General features: G+C 41.0%; 1 protein-coding gene and 1 pseudogene across 3 annotated transcripts in view; both read left to right on the top strand.

The window, feature by feature from the left end:
- RBL1 (RB transcriptional corepressor like 1) overlaps nucleotides 1–17,354 on the top strand; it is an 85,852-nt gene extending 68,498 nt beyond the window's left edge. The window contains exons 23-24 of one of the 2 annotated variants that reach the window (XR_014073908.1): nucleotides 2,641–2,856; nucleotides 17,138–17,354. The gene's annotated coding sequence lies outside the window, so the exon portion shown is untranslated. The remainder of the gene's footprint in view (nucleotides 1–2,640; nucleotides 2,857–17,137) is intronic. The other variant, XM_081560161.1, reaches the window with a different exon arrangement.
- On the top strand, nucleotides 1,944–17,354 carry LOC145533196 (glucosamine-6-phosphate deaminase 1 pseudogene; annotated as a pseudogene). Its single transcript, XR_014073909.1, has 2 exons — nucleotides 1,944–2,856; nucleotides 17,138–17,354. The product of XR_014073909.1 is annotated as a glucosamine-6-phosphate deaminase 1 pseudogene (transcript).
- Nucleotides 17,355–18,712: the final 1,358 nt, after the last annotated feature.

Raw genomic sequence — 18,712 nt, 5'->3', positions numbered from 1 at the left:
GGAAGCTATGTGGAGGACTGATCAGAGGATGTTTAGCCTGATGAGAGGCAAGTTAGTCATTTTTAAGTTGGTTAATTTTACCACCTTCAGGGACATTTGGCAATGACCATAGACATTTTTGCATTTTGGGTTGTTACAACTGGGCATGGGAGGTAGTGCCTAGTAGGTAGCTAGCGGCCAGAAGCCAGAGATGCTGCTGAACATCCTACAATGTGCTGAGCAGGCTCACAACAAAGAATTATCCAGCCCTAGTATCAGTTGTGCCAATCCCTGAATTAAGTGAACTTTTACCTGGGCAAGAAGAGCTCTGTGTTTTAATGTCCTGGTAGTGGAGATAAAAAAGGAACCATCGGGGGTTACCCAACTGAGCAGGTATGGAGTCCTAGTCAGTGATGGCTTCATAAAGAAGATGACTTTCCAGGAGAAGGATTCATGGTAACAGATTCCATGTGGGGTAACTAATACACATGTGGGATTATTTGGTGTTGATGATAGATCTTTAATATGTTAAAGAAACTGTTCCTGAGGTTTCAGATTCTACCTGTAGGTCAGTGGTTCCATCAAATTTTCCCATGGTAAGAATCACCTTTGCGGGTTTATTAACTATGCAGATTTAAAGTGTAGCACACAAACAGCTTTGTTAAGCATCCCAGGCTATTATTCTTACCCAGGAAGCTCCGAAGGTACTTGTTTAATGATCAGTAATACGGAGATCTGGGTTCAAACATCTGCCCTGACACTGTCTCACCAAACCAAGTTGAACTTAATTGCTTACTCACCTCAGTTAGGTCACCATCACTTCAGGAAATAATTAATTACAGAAAATAACATTCATTGTAGAAAACCTAGATTATATATAAGCAAAAAAATAAAAACTATATTCTCACCAACCAGAGGTCACCTTTTCAAATTTAAAAAACATTTATTATGTTTTTTTCACTTGAGGAAATTGTGTAAATCTTGTTTTATACTATGATGAATTTTTTCCAGCTTCATTGAGGTATAATTTACATAGAATAAAATATACCCATCTTAAGTGTATAGTTTGATGAATTTTAGTAATTATGTATGATTGTATAACTACCACTACAATCTTCATCTTACTGTGCTTTGCTTTATTGCATTTCACAGATAATTGCTTTTTTTTTTAACAAGTTGAAAGTTTGTGGCAACTCTGCATCAAGCAAGTCTTTTGGACTTTTGCAACAGTATTTGCTCCTTTTGAATTAGAGTTTACATTTTTTCCAGGAGTGGGATTTCTGGGTCATATAGCAACTCTATTTTTAGTTTTTTAAGGAACCTCCATATTGTTTTCCATAATGACTGCACTGCAGTGACCTCTTGATGTGAATCTTCCTAGACTTTTTTCAGTGCATTTATTATATATTTTTAAAGTATTAATAAAAATGGATCATATATGTAACTTCATATATCTTTTTTGGTGGTGGTTGTTTAGTTGCTAAGTCGTGTCCTACTCTTGGGACCCCATGGACTGTAACCTGCCCGTCTCCTCTGTCCATGGTATTCTCCAAACAAGAATACCGGAGTGGGTTGCCATTTCCTTCTCCAGGGGATCTTCCCAACCCAGGAATCAAACCTGGGTCTCCTGCATTGCAGGCAGATTCTTTACCGACTGAGCTGTGAGGGAAAACTATATCCTTTTTGCAATGTCTAAATTTTACCTCTCTGACAGTATTAATGCTTGTGTTCCAAAGGATTTTTTTTTTTTTTTTAGTATTTATTTGTTTGACTGCATCGAGTCTTAGTACCGGCACATAGGATTTTCATTGTGTCATGCAGGATCTTTTCACTGTGATGCACAGATTCTTTACTTGTGTTGTGTTTGCTCCAGAGCAGGCAGCCAGTGAATTATTTATGTTATCATTAAACAAGGAAAGATTAGCACTGTCACTGCAGCCACTGCGGGAGGTGTCCTCGACAAGATGAAGCACAACATTCTGAACCACTATTCTCAGGCCAGTGAGTACTCAGCCAGATATATCAGGAACTGCATCACCCAGTTTAGTGCAAGACCAGACAAGTACTTCACTCTGGGGCTCCCCTCTGGGAGCACCCCCACTTGGCTGCTACAAGAAGCTGCTTGAGTACTATAAGAATGAAGACCTGTCCTTCCAATATGGAAGACTTTCAACATAGATGAGTATGTGGGCCTTTATTGAGACCACTGAGAGAGTTACCACTCCTTCATGTGGGACACCTTCCTCAAACACATTGATATCCTCCCAGAAAACACCCAAATTCTGGATGGGAATGCAGTTGGCCTACAGGCTGAGTGTGATGCCTTTGAAGAGACGATCAAGGCTGCAGGTAGGGATTGAGCTGTTTGTTGGAGGCATGGGCCTTGATGAACATATTGCCTTTTACAAGTCAGGCTCCAGTCTGTTGTCCAGGACCCATGTGAAGATGCTGGCCATGGACACTATCCTGGCCAGTGCTAGGTTCTTCAGTGGTAATCTTACCAAGGTGCCCACCACGGCACTGACAGTGGGCATGGGCACTGACTGTCATGGGTGCTAGAGAGGTGATGATCCTCATCACAGGGGCTCACAGGTGTTTGCTCTGCACAAGGCCATCGAGGAGGGAGTGAACCATATGTGGACCATGTTTGTCTTCCCACAGAATCCCCACATGGTGCTTATGTGTGATGAGGATGCCACCCTGGAGTTGAAAGTGAAGATCATCAAGTATTTCAGAGATTTAAAGCTTGTTCATAACAAGTTGGTGGACCCCCTGTGCAATATCAAAGAGAAAGAAACAGAGAAAAGCCAGCCTTTTAAGAAGTCATACACTGATTAGCTCTTGCTACTTGTAGTCTCAAGGACCTCACTGAGACAGGTGGGTCTCTGAAGATTGTCTTTAGGAGGACAGAATTGTTTTTCTTTAATCTAGTATGGTTACTAGCTATATGGGTGAACTTGTTCTTGGTGGTGCAGTGTGGAGTCTAGTCATGGAATTCAGCTAATTTATAATTTAATCAGAAAAAAATCACTACATAATTTTGATGTTTGCCCCACAGATTCGGGGTTTTTAACTTTTTCTTGTGCCTCTAACACTGTTCATATACTCTCATCAGGAATTTCTATCATTACATGCACTGATTCTCAATTGAGAGGGAGTTTGGGGCTTATGTGTATTGGACAAAACCTCTTTGGAAAGTATTAAGAGCCTGTCTTGGGTAGGTCTGCCCCTTGTTTGAGAATCATTGTTCCAGATTAAGGAACAAACTCAATGTCTAAAATCAGTGTAAGACAGCAATCCCTTTAGTTGGTAACATGTGCCATGGGAAGAAAACTCTCCCTCACTGTTTTTCTCCAGCTAGGAAAACTTTCCCCAGCTGCTTTTTTCTGCTCTCTCAGTAGGCCTTTCCATGAACTCAGAGGCCTCCTTGAGAGAGGATTCGGGTGAATGCAGTGCCTCAAGGGGGCCAGCCTCATCAGACTCCTATCCCTCGGGACGCTCCAGCACCAGGAGAAAGGCAGAGACCCTGTGTTTTGTTCCAAGGTCTCACTGTGGCGCCTCTCTTATATACACTCATTCATAGGTAGGAAGTTCATAGGGGCAACAGACACAACCAAGATTCAATGTTATGTTGAGCCAGGGGTATGGATGGGGTCAGGGGAAATAGCTCAATTATGAGTTTAGAAACAATACCAGAGAGACGTGTTTTCTGTGTCCCTAAGAGTTGAGTGCCAAGAAATATATCAAGTGCTTCTACAGTTTTCTAATATCCTTTCTTCATTTAAAATGTTCTGCCCTTCTAACCTCCTGGGTCTGTGTGGTGCCGTCTGATGTTCCCAGAACATCAGGAAGTACGCTTTTGCCCCGTTACCCTTCACTCCTTGTTCACAGGATGAGTCTATCGCTCTGCCTTCCATTCCCTCTTATGCCTTGATGGTCTGGATGCTGCCTCCTTCTCCTCCCAGTGTTTGTGCCTGTTTGAAGCCACTCCTGCCTCTATTTCTGGAAAGGTCTTTCAGAGCCTGGCTCAGGCTTGTCTTTAACTGCTGAGTTTGGTACCAGCGTTTCATTTTTAGCTTTTATACGTGATTGTGCTATCGTTCTGTGTTTTTGTTTTTGTTTCATTTTTCAAGTTGAGTATTATAGATTTATTTTTGGCTGCACTGGGTCTTCGTTGCTGTGTGTGGGCTTTCTCTAGTTGAGTCAAGCGAGGGCTGCTCTCTAGTTGCAGTGTGCAGGCTTCTCATTGTGGGGGCCTCTAACTGCAGTGGCTTTCGTTGTGGAGCACAGGCTCTAGGGCATTCAGGCTTCAGTAGTTGCAGTTCTCAGGCTCTAGAGCACAGGCTCAGTAGCTGTGGCGCATGGGCTTAGTTGCCCTGCAGTATGTGAAATCTTCTTTGACCAAGAATCAAACCCAAGTCCCCTGCATTGGCAGATGGATTCTTAACCACTGGACCACCAGGGAAGTCCTGTCATTCTGTTTTAACCTAATGAATCGATGGACTTGTTTTACAGTGTGATATTTTCTATTAAATCTAGTACTTTCAAGGAAAAGATATAGAAAAATTTTAAAGGTTTTAGATTTATTTCTTTGTTGAATTTGTTTTAGATACTGGTATTTGGAATAAATTGTTTAGTGAGTCTAATGTTTGCAAAGTTAAGAATTAGGCACTATTTAATCTATAATATTATGATGCAAGTTGGCTAAAATACGAGATATTCGTTACATAGTGGAGTACCCCACAGGCTCCCTCTCTTCATTTGGGTCTCTGCTCAAGTGCCAGGTCATAGCACTTCCTAGCCTTTCCTATACTCTTACTTAGCATGTTTTCTTTTTCTTCCCAGAATTTATAATCTACTCATATATTATCTGAATCCACCACTAGTGAATGAAGCACCATGTAGGTAGAACATTTTTTCTGTAGTTTTCCCAGAGTATAGAATGACACATTGAAGGAAGTATGGGCTTGACATTTGCCGAATTAGTGAACTGAAGAAAGAGGCTTAGGGATGCTCTCTCTTTTTTTTGGTGGTTTTCTTGGCCTCTTGGCATGTGGGATCTTAATTCCCCAACCCAGGGGTTGAACCCCCACCTCAACCCCCCCACTGCAGTGGAAACACAGAGTCTTAACCACTGGACCACCAGGGAAGTCCCAAGGTTGCTTTTTATAATAATTATATCTCATGTACTAACCACGTACATGCTGCAGTGAACAAGGGGGCATATTTGTTGTTGTTCAGCCACTAAGTCACATTCAACTCTTTGTGACTGCAGCCATGAAATTAAAAGACACTTACTCCTTGGAAGAAAAGCTATGACAAACCTAGACAGTGTGTTAAAAAGCAGAGACATTACTTTGCCAACAAAAGTCCACATAGTCTAAGCTATGGTTTTTCCAGTAGTCATGTATGGATATGAGAGTTGGACCATAAAGAAGGCTGAAAGCCGAAGAATTGTCGCTTTTAAACCGTGGTGTTGGAGAACACTCTTGCGAGTCCCTTGGACTGCAAGGAGATCAAACCAGTCAATCCTAAAAGAAATCAGTGCTGTATATTCATTAGAAGGATTGATGCTGAAGCTGAAGCTCCAAAACTTTGGCCACCTGATGCAAAGAGCTGACTCATTAGAAAAGACCCTGATGCTGGGAAAGACTGAAGGCAGGAGAAGAAGGGGACAACAGAGGATGAGATAGTTGGATGGCATCCCTGACTCAATGGACATGAGTTTGAGCAAGCTCCAGGAGATGGTGAAGGACAGTGAAGCCTGGCGTGCTGCAGCCCGTGGGGTCACAGAGGGTCAAACGTGACTGAGTGACTGAACAACAACAAAATGTACTAAGCACTTTTTATGTGCCACACCAAATTCCCATAAAACCCTATAACGAAACTGTTTACAGAGGAGGAATTAAAGCTCAGAGGTTTTAAGTAACTTGCCCAAAGTCACAAGATTCAAACCCAAGCACTCTGGTTCCTTAGTACATTTTTTAAAAATTCAATGAAATCGGGGGGTTTTGTGTGGTAAAATATGTATAACATAAAACGGACCATTTAATCATTTTAAGTATACAGTTTAGTGGCATTAACATTCACGTTGTTGTGCAACCAATCTCCAGAACTTCTTCATCTTGGGAAACTGTAACTTTATACCCATTGAACAACAGCTTCCTTTCCCTGTCCCTCCCTGCCCCTAGCAACCACCGTTCTACTTTCTGTTTCTCTTATTTTGACTACTTTAGATGCTTCACCTAAGTGAAATCATACAGTACTTTTTCTTTTCTGACTGGCTTATTTCATTAGCATAATATCCTCTGTGTTCATGCATGTTGTAGCATGTGTCAGAATTTCCTTCTTTTTAAAGATGAGTAAATATGCCATTGTGTGTATTGACCACATTTTGTTTATCCATTCACCCTTGGATGGACTGCAGCCCAATTCTAATCTGTAAACTTTTCAAAACTGTGTCTTTTGATATTAATCTTGAGGTGACAGATTGTGGTAAGTGCCAAATATCTTTCTTAAGCTTCTCTCTTTCTTTACTGTGGGAAACATTCTTATTTCTTCTTTCAGTTTTGGACCAGATCTTCTCACCCACATCACAGACAGAGGAAGTTCAACTTGTTGAAAACTTTCCATCCAAAAAGTTGCTCACAACAAATGCTTGGGGATGGGGAGGGGTTGTTAAGTGGTCCAGTAACAATCTTCTCCCTTTACTCCAATCCTTCACTTCCAAACCCTCTCTCCCATTTGCCTCTTGGGAGCCCTAGATTCCTTGCCTTCATTACATGTTCCCTAAACTTCCTATCTTAGCATCAGCTTTCACCAACATCGTGAAAATTGAGTCATGTTGGCACTGAAAAGGGACTTTTTCTCCAAGGAACCCTGCTGTCCTGCTCAGAATCCAGTGCCAGCTTATTCCCAGATACTCAGCGCACATTAGATGGGAGAATATTCAGTTCCCTAAAGCTGCCTCACATGTAAATTATACTTCTAGTTAGTAGAGATAATTGACATTTTCTCAGTCTTTTGAAAATATGTGAATAAGAGCATCTTACCATTTTGTTTTCAGTTGTGTTTGTTTATTTTGGCTGCAACATGTGGGATCTTAGTTCCCTGACCCAGGATCGAACCCGCATCCCCTGCATTGGAAGTGGGGAGTCTTAGCCACTGGACCACCAGGGAAGTCCCCTGAATAACAGTATCTTAAATATTACTATGTGTATTGGCATACTCTAACTCACAATGTAGGAAAATACAATACAGTAAGTCCCCCACAAACGAACAAGTTCCATTCCAAGAGTGCATTCATAAGTCCACTTTGTTCATAAGTCCAACAAGGTTAGCCTAGATACCCAACTAACATAATTGACTATACAGTACTATACTGTAAATAGGTTTATAATACTTTTCACACAAACAACACATAAAAAACAATCACAAAAAATAAAACATTTTAAATCTTACAGCACAGTACCTTGAAAAGTACAGTAGTACAGTACAACACCTGGCATAGAGGGGCTGGCACCGAGTGAACAGGAAAGAAGAGTTACTGACTGGAGGAGGGAGAGAGGGTGGGAGATGGTAGAGCTGAAGGATCATCAGCAAAAAGAGGAGGGCAAGCTGCAATTTCACTCACGCCTGACGTTGATGGCACAGATTCTGGTTCCTTGCTGGATTCAACTCTATCTACCTGCTTGACATGAGTTTGAGTAAGCTCCAGGAATGATGGACAGGGAAGCCTGGCGAGCTGCAGTCCATGGGGTCACAAAGAGTCAGACACGACTGAGCAACTGAACTGAACCCGCTTGAAAAAATGGTCCAGTGATGACTGGGTAGTAGCTCTTTTTTTCTCATTGTAGATGACATGGTAGCACTGGATTGCGTTTTGAACGGCTGCTGCATCCTTTGTGCACGGTTCTACATTCGGCTCCTGTGCCTCAGAAACTAACAGTGCCTCCTCAAATAAGAAAAATCCCCTCACCATTTCCTGTGTCATGAATCTCTTCCATTCTTCAGTTACTACTTCCTCTTGTCTCTATTCCTCCTTCCTCTGGGCCTCCAATTCTATGAGGCCTTCATTAGTAAGCTCCTCGTGTTGCACAGAAAGTTCCATTGTTTTCACTTGGTGCTTCTTAGCAATACCAGCTACATCACCACTCCTTTGCGCTTGCTTACAGACATCCTGGGCTTGAAATAAAAATATTGTACTACTGTACTCTATACAGTACTGTACAGTAAAGTACACAAAAGCATAACCACTTATAGAGGATGCACACAGGTGGCCATGGACACCAGACACATGAACTAACTTCCATGATTAGATATGTAAATGCACATTCGAGTCTTTTTTTTTTTAAGATTTTTTGATGTGGACCATTTTTTAAAAGTCTTTATTGAATCTGCTATAACATTGCTTCTGTTTTACACTTTGTTTTTTTTCGCCACGAGGCATGTTGGATTTTAGCTCCCTGAGTAGGGATCAAACCCAAAGCCCCTGCATTGGAAGATGAAGTCTTAACCACTGGACTGCTGGGGAAGTTCCAGGTTTACATCTTTGAAAGTTTGCAACTTGAAGGTTTATATGTAGGAAACTTATTACATATTTGTTTTTCAAATGCAGCTCCAAAGACAACCATCCAGTCCTACCCAGCTTATCGGCTCTAAAGTGAAAAGTGAAAGAAAAGTGAAAGTGTTAGTTGCTCACTTGTGTTCGACTCTTTGAAACCCCATGGACTCTAGCCCACCAGGCTCCTCTGTCCATGGAATTCTCCAGACAAGAATACTAGAATAGGTAGCCATTACCTTCTATAGGGGATCTTCCCAATCCAGGGATTGAACCCAGGTCTCCTGCATTACAGGTGGATTCTTTACCATCTGAGCCACCAGGGAGGCCCCACCTCACCTTAATAAAAATTTTGAAACTATTTTCCTTGTCAATCACAGTATTTAACAACTCCCAAACACTAAAATGCCTTTAGACCTTCTTGAGATAAGGGTCATGTTTTTAGATGAGAAGGATTACTATGTAACAGATATTTAACTTTGAGGAAAGAATATTTTTAAAAAGATCAAAGCCTTCCTTGACATTTGAATTATTAACTTTTGTTAATATGATAAATGATAAATGTATGATATTTATTATCATGTGATATATCATATGATAATGTAATAAATGATAAATATGATAAATGATAGCACACTTAGAGCTGAGAAACAGACAAGTATGTATGAAACTTTATTTTGCATGATATGCAATAGCACAAGGGTTCTTGGTTGTAACCAACTCCATAGTTGTCAGAAGTTTGGGGCCCAAACATTGGGAACCACTAAGTCAAAATGTCTGACCTCAGGACATCAACTCAGGAGTGGATGTCACATAGTCCAAGCATGTTGGAGGTGTGTATCAAGTCTGCTAGGGCTGCTATGACAATATACCATGGACTGGGTGGCTCAAACAACAAATTCATATTCTCAAAAGTTCTGGAGGCTGGAAAACCAAAATCAAGGTGCTAGCACAGTTAGTGTTACTGAACTAGGTCCATTTGCCCAATGTGCAGCAAGCCAAATACTGAAACGCCAAGGTTTACAGTCAAAGAAAGTTTATACACAAGACAGCCAAGTGAAGAGATGGGAGAACAAGTCTCAGATCTGCCTCTCTGAAGGCAGAAGGATTGGAGTGCTTATGGGATAAGTAGGATGGTCTAAAAACTGAGCAGGATATTGCAGAGCCCTCCTGAGTACAAAGGCTCTTCCATGTCCCCCATTTCTCATTTGTAGGAAAAAGGTTTCAGCCTTCTAGATCTTCCCTGAGTTCCAAAGGGCAGATTCAAGCAATTACCTAATAGAGAAATGAGGGAATGAAGAAACAAAGGAAAAGCAGTTAAATAGAAAAGTAATGACAAGAGTGCAGCAATAAAAGAGTCCTAGGTCTTCCTCAAGAGATACACATAACGATCCAATACATATCTTGAGTTGTTTTTACAGGAACTAAGTCTCCCCACCCAGGTGGAGGATGGTGACTTCATGCGGAGCACAAGATTCCTGGAACATAACCCATTACCTCACCATCCCCCTATCAGAAGAAAGCTGTTCACCCTGCAGCCCTAAGCCAAAAGTTGCCTTTAAAAACTCTTCCCTGAAACCCCTCATCAGAGAGTTTGGGTCTTTTGAGCATGAGCTGCCCCTACCCCATGTTTGGCACCTGCAATAAAAGCTGTACTTTTCATCACTATGAAAGTGAAAGTCGCTCAGTGTGCAACTCTGCGACCCCATGGACTATACAATCCATGGAATTCTCCAGGCCAGAATACTAGAGTGGGTAGCTGTTCCCTTCTCCAGGGGATCTTCCCAACCCAGGGATTGAACTCAGGTCTCCTGCATTGCAGGCGGATTCTTTACCAGCTGAGCCACCAGGGAAGCCCTTTCGTTACTACAACCCGGTACTAATAAATTGGTTTTGCTGCACAGGAGCTAAGTGGATCCTACTTCAGTTTGGTAACAGTCTCAGTTGTGGGATAAAAGTAGCTGGAAGTAGGGGAAAAGGTGACATAATAAGTGTTCTGCACAGGTGCTTCTGGGTTACATACAAAGACTTTATTAGGATATTAAGAATTACAGTTCAGGAGACACAGATTTAGGTAAAAACCAAAAGAGTGCTCAGGAGAAGAAAATGAATCAGAGGCTTACAAGACAAAAACCACAAGGTTGTTAGAGTTTTGTGTTTGGGTGAGAACTGTCATTGACTCTGACATAAAGAAGCATTTGTTATTAAGGAACAGGCTGTCACTAGTTGTTCTGGGGTAAGGTCAATAAGTATCTTGAATTTCTGGCAGATGTTCTGGATGCCTGTGTTAAGACAAAAGTGGTCAAAAGTTCAGTTTCCCTCCAGGCTGAGATATGCACAAGTCCTGTTTCCTTAATGGCCTTTCAGCTCCACCTTAGTCTCCTCTCTTAGCAATACCTACTCCATTTTGACTTTTCTTTCACATTTCCCCCTTTTGATCAAGATCTTTCTTTGAGAGGCATCAATGATCAACCATCTGGTTATCTGGCATCAGCATCAACTTCCTCTGTGCTGGGAAGGCTCTTCCCGGAGAGTCATGTCCCACAAAGGAGGGAAAAAGGTGTCTATGTGAAAGATATGTTTTTAGAAAGTTTATGGCCATATTTGAGCAAAACAAGGAGTAATCTAGGAAGTGAGACTTCATTGGCACTCAAAATAAGAAAAGTTCAAAAACCTTTATTAAGAAGAATCTTCAAATTGGAGTGGTCAGTCATCTCCAGATGTCTAGCTATCATTATTCCTTTTAGTATTTCTCCAAGACCTGGTATTAAGTCATTCATAGCAATTATTTGTTTTTTCATATGACTTATTAATTGTATGATATTCAGCAGTTCTCAACCTTTTTAGCACCAGGGACCAGTTTTGTGATTATTCAAGTGCATTACACTTGTGCACTTTATTTCTATTATTATTATTACATCAGCTCCACCTCAGATCATCAGGCATTAGATCCCGGAGGCTAGAGACTCCTAGATTAGATGGTCCATCTGGTCCGGAATCTTGGGAAAGCTGTTCACAACAGATTTCATCTGCTTCATTATCCTGGCCTTTTTCTGATTAATTTTGCTTTCAGGTCTGTAGGCTTGTTGTGACATCCAGGAAGGAGATGGTGCCTTCTTTAAATGAGAAACATGAATCCATGAGTCAATGTCCTTAGGTTTAGCAGCACAGGTTTAGTTAACAATACCTGTAAAGGTCCCTTCCCACAAGGTTGGAGGACATCATTGTTAAGGTGTCATTTCCAGTAGATATAGTCACCAGTCTGTTTTTTCCTGAACGAGTAGATCTGAGATTGAGCAAAACCAAAGACCACAGCAGCTTAAATGATTAGTCATCATAAATGTGCTATGGTAGGTGGAGCGCAAAGACTAAAAAAAAAAAATTAGTTTTCCAGGAAGCCAGGAAGTAACAAGCAGTTGTTTTGGTTTTCCTGTAGCCCCACTGTTAATTAATTTACATCCAGTGTTTACCCATCTTAATTTCTCTGATTCAGGAGCAGTCTGTTGCCATGTTACAAGATATCAGGATAGGAAAAGTCTGGCAACTAGAGGTCAATTCTTCTGAAGAAGCAGAATGGATTTCATCCACAAATGCCACAATATTTACATATTCTGTTGCTGCTACCTTTGCATGAAAATCAGCTAGGACTTTCCCCCCTTACACTCAGTCCTTTTAGTGTGAGCCTCTATTTGATGACAGACAACATTTTATATCAGGACCCATCAGACTTCTAAGAATTTCACACAATTTCTTGAACACCTAAAACACATACCCACATAGACACAACATAAAGAAGGCTAAACGTTACTTATTTGACAATTCTTCCCCTATAATTTAAACATATCAAGTACATCTAATTAGTTTAATATCTCTTCCTTTACAATGAGAGAGAATATATCTTTGAGATCTCTGAAATATCTCTTATCTCAAGTTAATTCTAAGTCAAAAAGAATTCTTTTGGAATTTGATTTGGGGAAGTCTGTCAAAAATATCCAAAAAGTTTTAAAATAGTCAAATAGGATCATACATCACTGTGAAACAATGCTTAGTTATTCATTTAACCAAAATAACAAAGACTTCATAGGCAAATATGAAAGGCTGGGCTTCTCAGAGGCCTCAGAGGTAAAGAGTCCACTTGCAATGCAAAAGAACACCTGCAATGCAGGAGACCTGAGTTCTATCCCTACATCTGGGAAATCCCCTGGAGAAGGAAATGACAACCCACTCCAGTATTCTTGCCTGGAGAATCCCATGGACAGTGGAACCTGGCAGGCTACAGTCCATGGGGTCGCAAACAGACACGACTGAGTGACTGAACCACCACCACAGTTCTGAGCAAATCTTAGTATCAAGAGGACTTGCATTACTTAAGTCATCATATGATAAAGACAGGTGATTATTTTGATAAGACACAAGATCTTTTTTTCTCCCAGGCACATTACTTAAAGGTAATGAAAAATCTTCCTTATTTCTTATTATCAAGAGCAGACAGATAGGAAAAAAATCAAAAACAAAAAACTGTCCTTTTAACAGAGGGAGAAAGCCAAACATATTACTTAAAGTTAAAGAAAAACCTTTCATAATCTCTTATTTGAAGAGCAGACCATTAGGGAAAAAAAAATACTTTGTCCTTTTAACATAGAAAAACAAATTCCAATTTTGTACCAGTTTTACTTTTGATATTAAAACTCATTTAATTAAATTCATTTCAATCATTTCTAGTCTTAACCAGGCATGAAAGTCCTTTCTAAAGATTCCTTCTTCATAAATTTCTTTTACGGAAAACAGACATCCTACTTTCCTCATATATGGAGATGTCTTTACTTACTTGTCTATTTATTTAGCTTTAATCACATATATTAGAACTGACTCATTGGAAAAGACCCTAATGCTGGGAAGGATTGGGGGCAGGAGGAGAAGGGGATGACAGAGGATGAGATGGTTGGATGGCATCACCGACTCAATGGACATGGGTTTGGATAAACTCTGGGAGTTGGTGATGGACAGGGAGGCCTGGCGTGCTGCAATTCATGGGGTCGCAAAGAGTCGGACACAACTGAGCAACTGAACTGAACATATATTAGAATTTTTAAAAAATCCTTCAGTTCAATTGCTCAGTCATTTCCGACTCTTTGCGACTCCATGGACTGCAGCTCGCCAGGCCTCCCTGTCCATCACCAACTCCAGGAGCTTGCTCAAATTCATGTCCTTTGAGTTGGTGATGCCATCCAACCATCTCATCCTCTATCGTCCCCTTCTCCTCCTGCCTTCAATCTTTCCCAGCATCAGGGTCTTTTCCAATGAGTCAGTTCTTCACATCAGGTGGCCAAAGTATTGGAGCTTCAGCTTCAGCATCAGTCCTTCCAATGAATATTCGGGACTGATTTCCTTTAGGATTGACTGGTTTGATCTCCTTGCAGTCCAAGGGACTCTCAAGAGTCTTCTCCAACACCAACTTAAAAATCCTTCTTAAGATTTTTAACTTCCCCACTTAAAAATCCTTAGAAAACTTTAATTTGAAAATTAGTAAGAAGTAAATAGCAATTATGAACTATGTTTTACATTGGCATTCTGTATATTGGCAAACTTATAAATAATTTTTATCATTTCTAGAAACATGCTTTCTCGTAGAAAATTTCTCAGACTGGCATCAAATACTTTAGTTTCTCTGTAAAAAGAAGTCTATGTTCAGTAATTAATTCAATATCTTATCTTATTTGGAAATGATTTAGATATTCAATGAATTTAACTTAAAATTTAACTCATTACTTAATTTAGTAAAACTCTAAGGGTATAAGTTACCAATGAGATTTGAGAAACCATTTTATTTATTTAAAATATTTATTTGGTTGCCTGGGGCCTTAGTTGCAGCACATGGGATGTTTACTTGCTGGTATGCAGGATCTTTAGCTGCGGCATGTGGGATATGGTTCCCTAACCAGGGATTGAACCCAGGCCCCCTGCTTTGGGAGCACAGAGTCTTAGCCACTGGACCACCAAGGAAGTCCCCCTGGGAAACTATTTTAAGTTATTGTTCAGTGCGTAAGTCATAACCAACTCTTTGTGACCCCATGGATTTTAAGCAGATATATCATTGCTAAAAAGTTTGCCTAAAAACTCAACTTATTTACATTTAATTCATTTGTTCTTAACAACCATGTTTAGATCTCCTATTAAAATACTTCACTAGACATTAGATAACATCAGTCATCCTTCTAAGTTATTTTTCTGACTGACAAATTTTGTAACAGATAACATGAGCTTATTTGACTTTTAGTAAACCTAAGTAGAGTAAAATATTATACTTGAGATTTTCCTGGTGATCCAGGGGTTACAAATCCACCTGCCAATGCAGGAGACATGGGTTCAATCCCTAGTCTGAGACGATTCCACATCTCAGGGGGCAACTAAGCCTATATACCACAACTGCTGAGCCAGAGTGCTCTAGAGCCCATGAGCTACAACTACTGAAGCTCACAGGCCCTAGGGCCCATGTTCGCCACAACTAAAGAAAGACCCAGCAACAAAGACCCAGCACAGCCATAAATAAATAATAAATAAATAAACTTATTTTTTAAAAACTCCTTAAAAAGTGTTATACTTAATGTTGGCAATGCTAAAGAAATGTCTGTATTAAACCAACAAACTTAAACTAGCTTTTATTTCCTAAAGATTCACCCTAGATCATGTGAACTTGAAAAACATTTGGGTTAGGTTCTATTACATTTTTGCAAGTAGACTTAACTTATATAGTGCTTGTTTGTGTTAAGCCAATGAAATAGAATTCTTTTACAGATTAATTTTAGCAGCACTATCCAAAAGTAGAAAAAATACCACATATTCACAACGTATTTATATATAGACACATATGAACATGGTCTTCCCTAGTAGCTCAGACAGTAAAGCACCCGCCTACAATGCAGGAGATCCGGGTTCGATCCCTGGGTCAGGAAGATCCCCTGGAAAAGGAAATGGCAACCCACTCCAGTATCCTTGCCTGGACAATCCATGGACAGAGGAGCCTGGCGGGCTACCGTCCATAGGGTTGCAAAGAGTTGGACATGACTGAGCGACTAACACACACAGGTGAACATACAGACAGATGCAAACAGAAGCCTTATAGTTTTTGTTTTAAAACTTTTCTTAAACTGGATTTCTGGGCAAAGGCACTTCTATAGCAGCTTGTATTTTTATTTATTTATCTTTAATAATTTATTTATTCACTTGTTTTTATTTTTGGTTCCTGGGCCTTCCTTCCTTGCTGCTTTCAGGTTTTCTCTAGTTGCAGCAAGCGGGGGCTCCTCTTCCTGTGGTGCATGGGCTTGTCATTGCAGTGGTTTCTTTTGTTGCAGAGTGTGGGTTCTAAGGCGTGTGGGCTTCACTAGGTGTAGCACGTGGGCTCAGTAGTTGTGGCACACAGGCTTACTTGCTCTGAGACATGTGGAATCTTCCCAGATCAGGTATCGAATCCGTGTCCTGCATTGGCAGGCTGATTCTTATCCACTGTGCCACCAGGGAAGTCCAGCAGCTGTATATTTAAGAGTCTTCTTCTCTCCCTTCCCCTCTCCCCCCTTTTTTTTTTTTCGATTTTAGGAACTGGAGATGGTCTAGATAAGAGTTCCCAGAGAGGTTACAAGCCTTTGAGATAAACAGGGGAGATGTGGGGAATGATGAAAAGGAATGGGTGAAATATGAACTGTCTCTAGAACTGCATTTCCACTTTCACAAAGATTCATAAGGTATAACTTACTGTAAATGACACCATAGGCTGATCCACCCACCCAACTACTTTATCCTCAGTTTGCTTCTTTATATTAGGGAGATTTCTAACTGAGATGTAAATAAAAAAAAAAATTATGTTTTGCCCAGGCAACATTGTTGGTTAGCTTTGTCATGTCACTATTAATTGGACATGCTAAAGGGCATACTGAAGAGCATGTCCAATTAATAGTGCTTGAAGGGTGGATTTACATGTCTTAGTCCAGAGGATATATGTGATGGTGTGGTGCCGTCCTCATTGGACCTGGCTTCAAAATGGGCTGCCATTACAGGAGGGGCAGTATGGATGGTCTTCTGCAGGGGGTCAAGCTCAGTGTTACAAAAAAATAAGGAAGTTCAGAAAGAGATGGATAGCAATGAGGAGATTTTTATGAAAGATATTCAGAGGGAGAGAAAAAAAGGAGATTTGGAAAGAGCGAGATCTCAGAAGCCTAGGATTTTTCTACCTTGGAAATCTTTTGAGATAATTCTGAGTTAGTTTCTCAGGGGGAAGCAATAGTAGCAGATTCATTAATTATGACTGGAGACCTCAAAATATGAATTGAAATATGCTTCACATTCTCTTTGTTTTGTACTATAGCTTTTCTCCAGTTGAGCACACAAATAAACTAATTTTGAAATTCTGAACAAGCCAAAAGTAGACCAACAGAGTTTCAAGTCATTGCAGGTGATTTTAGTCCAACGCAAAAGAAATTTACAAGAGGAAGGCCCATAAGTTTTAAACATTAACTGATCTATAGTTCTGAACAGTGGCAGTGCCTTTAGGAACCCAATTCCCTGTAACTGAGTACTCACCAAGATGAACCATTCCCTTTCCAGATAAAGCCAGCCACAGAGGACCCCCAAATAAAGTCTCAGAACCTTGACCGTACTGGGAGGTTTGGAACTGAGAGGACTTACCCCTAAAGACGCAAGATCACTGAGGAGACGACTGAGTACAGAGGACTCCTGTATGTACCTTACTTGTGTTTGCAACAGCTCATTTGAATGTAGGAGCCAATGCTCCTAAAATAATATAAGTTGAAATACGAGTGGAGACTGGCTGTAAGCAATGAGTTTAAAAGGATTCATGAACTATGTTTACTCAGGAGCAACCCACTGAAGTCCCTCAAATATTGTTTGAGTATCCTAACTCCCAAATACATGGTCACTCCACCCCAAACACTGAGGCACTCCTAGGAAATCACCATAAGTGAAACTCTATAGGAAGAGTTGGCCACTCCCTGTGACTGCCTGAAAGCAATCCAACTTGTACCCAGCTCAAGTTACAGAACAGAACAGTGGTTTTCAAGGCTGTGCATGTGTGCTAAGTTGCTTCAGTCGTGTCTGACTCTACGAACCTATGAACTGTAGCCTACCAGGCTCCTCGGTCCATGGGATTCTCCAGGCAAGAATACTGGAGTAGGTTGCCATGCCCTTCTCCAGGAGATCTTCCCGACCCAAGGATCAAATCTCTGTCTCTTACGTCTCCTGCAGTGGCAGGCGGGTTTTTTTTACCACTAGCATCACCTGGCTGACCTAGATTCAAATCCCAAAGCACTTAACACATGGGTGTGGCCTTTGGCAAGTCATTTCACCTCCCTGGGCTTCATTTCCAAATCCCTTAAATAACACCAGGAATCTTTGTCCAGAACCAAGTCTCTTCTTCCTGATACTAGACCTTGCCCTCTAACCCAAGGGATAACATGCATCCTGACTGGGTCAATCATTTCATAACACAACTGGTCCAGGAATGAAAGCAATCCAGACTTGTTGAAGTCATTCCCTTACATTTGAACTGGAGGAGCAGAGGCTTTCTTTTATCTCTAGATATGAAGCCATAAAGATGGGACCTCAAAGCCACTTGCAACTGGTAGCCCTCATGTTTCCACATGATTTGCACCCTCCTTGACTTAATCTCTTAGCACTTCCCCTTTGCTCACTTTGCCCATCCACAATGGCCTCTTTGCTATTTCTTAACACCCAGCACGCTCCTGCTTCAAATGCCTTTGCACTTGGTGTTCTCTTTGTCTGGAATGCTTTTCCTCCAGACACCTGCATGGTTGAGGAAGGGTTGACTCCTTCCTCTCCTTCCCGTTTCCTTAAATGTCACTTTCTCAAAAGGCCTATTATGTCTCCACTACTCAAAACTGTGACTCTATCCTCCTCCTCTACTCCTCTTTAAAATTTTTTTCCCAAGTACTGTCTTCTAACTTTATTCTTGTTCAGTTCAGTTCAGTTCGGCTCAGTCGCTCAGTCGTGTCCGACTCTTTGCGACCCCATGAACTGCAGCAGGCCAGGCCTCCCTGTCCATCACCAACTCCCGGAGTTTACCCAAACTCATGTCCATCGAGTCAGTGATGCCATCCAGCCATCTCATCCTCTGTCGTCCTCTTCTCCCCCCTGCCCACAATC

The sequence above is a fragment of the Giraffa tippelskirchi genome, chromosome 13 (genome assembly GCF_054371585.1).
Source record: "Giraffa tippelskirchi isolate mGirTip1 chromosome 13, T2T-mGirTip1v1.2.pri, whole genome shotgun sequence".
NCBI lineage: Eukaryota > Metazoa > Chordata > Mammalia > Artiodactyla > Giraffidae > Giraffa > Giraffa tippelskirchi.
Note: the sequence above shows the minus strand (reverse complement) of the source record. Positions and strands in the feature narration are given on the sequence as shown.